The sequence below is a fragment of the Leptonychotes weddellii genome, chromosome 7 (genome assembly GCF_054177405.1).
Source record: "Leptonychotes weddellii isolate Sample4059 chromosome 7, ASM5417740v2, whole genome shotgun sequence".
NCBI classification, from domain to species: Eukaryota; Metazoa; Chordata; class Mammalia; order Carnivora; family Phocidae; genus Leptonychotes; species Leptonychotes weddellii.
The window spans coordinates 97,276,958-97,281,694 of NC_138375.1; positions in this window are offsets into that span (position 1 = coordinate 97,276,958).

The window sequence follows — 4,737 nt, forward strand, 5'->3', positions numbered from 1 at the left end:
TGAGCCACCCAGGCGCCCCAAGCCTCACACACTTTGTTAACCAAAGCTGAGAAATACACATGCAAAAAAAAAAAAAAAAAGGGTGTGAGTAGTGAAACCAGCTCAAATAAAGCTGTTTGTAAGCAATTGTGATACACTTTGATATTAGTTTACTTTGAAGAACTTATATGGTATAAATATAGTAACACAATAATAATCTAGACCTCAAATCTCAGACCTTGCTAGGAAAAACTGAGAATTAGAGGGGAGGAGAATGGGGGTTAAAATGTGCTGATAACAACAATGGCATACTTCATACCAAAAGAGAGGGGAGCTGTATTTAATCAGTTATATTGTTTAGAATTACTAGTGCATGGCAATAATAAAAAGCAGACCAACTTTAACTTGGTTTTATTCTTGTTTCCAAATCTCTTAGCCATTTAAATTTCCTGAGTCCATTCAGCCTGTTCCCACCGACCACCCTCTCCTATGCAATGGTCTCAAACAGGGAGAAATAAATATATTGTGTAGCATTGCCTTTAACAGAAATCAGTGTAAGTTTAATAATGCCTTTAAAGATGAGCCCTGATAGCATTTAAAAGAACTTCCAAAAAAATTGAGAAATTAAAAATAAAAGAGAGGAGGGGAACCTTCTAGTAAATGGCTTTTGAGTCATATAATTATGGGAATCACACTACAGGAAAGATTATAATAATAGCTGGATAAAATACTTTAAAATGCAATGGATGAAGGTACTGTGAGCATCTGAAATAGAAGCCAGAGGACGGGTTTCTCTTAAAAAACTGTAACTGGAAGAGTTAAGAATTTCAAGGTTGTGATTTGGCTTGAGAAGGGTTTGGCCTTATTCCTAAACCCCACAGCTACAGAGTTAGAAAACCACAGATGTAAACCGGCTCAAGGTGCCAGATCACACTCCATCACTGAAAAATTAGGTGGAAGTACAAGGAGAAATTCTGTGTGGGACATAATGAAGAGTAAGATCAAAATCTGAGTATCAATGCTGCCTAAATTCCTGGCTGACAGCCAAATTACACATGTGTGGGGATTCCAGGCAAGACAGCAAAAAGGAGACTTTAAAGAACTTAAAAAGGCAGCCATGAATTTACTGCCACTTTTTTTTTTTTTTTTTTTAAAGCAAGTACATTTTCCAATTGTGTGCAGTTTGGGCAATATAAAGTTGAAAATTTAAGAATAAAACCCAACTGGAGGACAGAGCCCGAGGATGGCAGATTATTTTGAAGTTGGTTGCAGGGTGGGTTGCCTAGAAGCAAGGAGACTTTAGGGTGATCTCTCAGATATGAGTGTAATGTCTGTCCAAATCCTTGGATGCCTGTGAAATTACTTCCAGAACTTCCAAAAACATTGAGGCACAGGGTGTACCGCAGGCTAACAGAGCAATTACTACCAACTGTAAGATTAGAACAGATATATCAGCAGCAGCATAACCCAGGAAAGACTAAGTTTCCAGTTTCAATCCAGGCAAGTGAACTACCCAGTAGAACAAAAAGGCAACAATCTACAGATGAACACAACACATTCGAAATCACTACAACATCATTATATAATGTCTAGTTTCCAACCAAATATTACTAGACATGCAAAGAAACAGGAAGGTGTGACTCATACTCAGAAAAATGGGATTCAGTAGAAAATGACTTCAAATGGGTCCAGATGTTGACTTAGCCGACCAAGACTTCAAAGCAACTATTATAAATATATTCATAGAATTAAAGGAAAATGTGTTCAGTGAACTAAAAATAAATGTTCTTGTTTGTCAAAAATTTTTTTGGCAGTTTAGATCTTTTCCTGTTCCACAGAAATTTCAGAATCAGCTTGTCAGTTTCTGCAAAAGAGCCTGCAGGGATTTTGATACAGTTTATACTGAATCTATAGATCCGTTTGGAGAGAAATGACATTTTAATAATATTGAGTCTTCAAATCTATGAACCCGAAATGTCCCTCTCCACTTAGATCTCCAATTTTCCTCAATGTTTTGTAAATTTTGATGCACAAGTCCTCCATTTTTTTGTTAAATTTATTTCTAAGTATTTTATTCTTTCTTAAATTTCCAATTCTTTAAAAAGATTGTATCTTTTTTTAAAGTTATTTTTAAAATTTTTATTTATTTTTAAGTAAGCTCCATGCCCAATGTGGGGCTTGAACTCAGAACCCTGAGATCAAGAGTCACATGCTCTGTGGACTGGTCTAGCCACGTGTCCCAAAATGCATGTTTATTTTGAGGATTTGATTAATTTAAATAATTTCTACACCCAACAAGGAGCTCGAACTCACAACCCCGAGATCAAGTCAGATGCTCTATCAACTGAACCAGCGAGGTGCCCAATTTTTTGTATGTCTAGTTGAAATATAGTTGACATACATTGGTTTCAAGTGTACAACATAGTGATTAAACAATTATATATGTTATGAAATCTTACCACAATAAGTCTAGTTACTATCCATCACTGTACAAAGTTATTACAACATTATTGATTATATTTCCTGTGCTGACGTTTTATTCCTGTGATTTGTTTTATAACTGCAAGTTTACCTCATAATCTCCTTAAACTATTTCACCTGTCTCCCCACCTCCTTCTCTCTGGCACCTACAAATTTGTTCTCTGTGTATGAATGAGTCTGGTTTTGTTGTTGTTGATGTTTATTTATTTATTTATTTATTTAAGATTCCACATATAAGTAAAATCATGTGGTATTTGTCTTTCTCTGTGTGACTTATTTCACTAGCCTAATAACCTCTAGGTCTACCAAGATTGTCACAAATGGCAAGATTTCATTCTTTTTTATGACTGAGTAGCATTCCATTGTATATATATATGCCACTTCTTCTTTATCCATCATGTGTTGATGGATATTTAGGTTGCTTCCATATCTTGGCTCTTATAAATAGTGCTGCAATAACCATAGAGGTGCATGTACCTTTTTGAACTAGAGTTTTCATTTACTTTGGGCAAATATCCCAAAGTGGATTATTGGGTTCTATGATATTTGTATTTTTAATTTTTTGAGGAAACTCTACACTGTTTTCCACACTGGCTGCACCAGTTTACATACCCACCAATAGTACATGTGGGTTCATTTTTCTCTACATTTTTGCCAACAGTTATTGTTTCTTCTCTTGTTGATTCTAGCCATTCTAATAGGTGTGAAGCCATATCTCATTGTGGTTTTGATTTGCATTTCCTTGATGATTAGTGATGTTGAGCACCTGTTCATGTGTCTTTTGGGCATCTGTATGTTGTCTTTGGAAAATTGTTTATTCAGATCATCTCATTTTTAATTAGATTATTTGGGTTTTTTTTGTTTGTTTTTATGGTTTTGAGATGTGTGAGTTCTTGAAATATTTTGGATATTAACCCCTTATGAGATAGATGATTTGCAAATATTTTCTCCCATTCAGTAGATTGCTTTTTCATTTTGTTGATAATTTCCTTTACTGTGCAAGAGCTTTTTAGTTTGATGTAGTCCCAATTGTTTATTTTTGCTTTTGTTTCTCTTTCCTGAGGAGACATATCCAGAAAAATATTGCTATGGCTAATGCCCAAGAGATTACTGTTTATGTTTTCTTTTAGAAGTTTTATGGTTTCACATCTTACATTTGGGTCTTTAGTCCATTTTGAGTTTATTTTTGTGTAAGGAAGTGGCCCAATTTCATGGTTTTGCATGTAGTTGTTGAGTTTTCCAAGCACCATTTATGAAGAGACTATCTTTACCCCTATTGTATATTCTTGCCTCCTTTGTCATAAATTAATTGATCATATAAGTGTGGATTGATTTCTGGGATCTCTTCTGTTCTGTTGATCTATGTATATGTTTTTGTGCCAATACCATACTTTTTTGATTATTATAGCTTAATTTAAAATATGAGATTTGATACCTCCTGTTTTGTTCTTTTTTCTCAAGATTGCTTTGGCTCTTCAGGTTTTTTTGTGGTTCCATACAAATTTTAGGATTATTTGTTCTAGTTTTATGAAAAATACTATTGGTATTTTGATAGGGATTGCATTGAATCTGTAGATTGCTTTGGGTAGTATGGCCATTTTAATTCTTCCAGTCAGTGAGCATAGTGTATCTTTCCATTTGTGTTATGAATTTCTTTCATCAGTGTCTTAAAATTTCCTGAGTACAGGTTTTTCACTACCTTGGTTAAATTTACTTCTAGGTATTTTATTTTTTTTGATGTTATTTAAATGGGATTGTTTTCTTAATTTCTCTTTCTCCTAGTTAATTATTAGTGTATAAAAATCTGAAGGATTTCTGTATATTGTTATTGTAGCCAGCATCTTGACTGAATTCATTTATTAGTTTTAATAGTTTTTGGTGTAGTCTTTAGAGTTTTCTATATATAATGTCATGTCATCTGCAAGTAGTGACAATTTTACTTCTTTCTTACAAATTTGGATGATTTTTTTTCTTCTCTGATTGTTGTGGTTAGGACCTACAGTAATATGTTGAATAAAAGTGGTGAGGGGGACATCTTTGTCTTGTTCCTGATCTTAGAACAAAACCTGCCAGCTTTTCACCATTGAGTAGGGTTTTAGCTGTGGATTTTTCACATATGACATTTGTTATGTTGAGGTATGTTCCCTATATATGGACTTTGTTGAGAGCTTTTATCATAAACAGAGGTTGAATTTTTGTCAAATGTTTTTGTTTTTTTGCATCTATTGAGATGATCCTATGATTTTTATCCATTTTGTTAATGTGGTATATCACGTT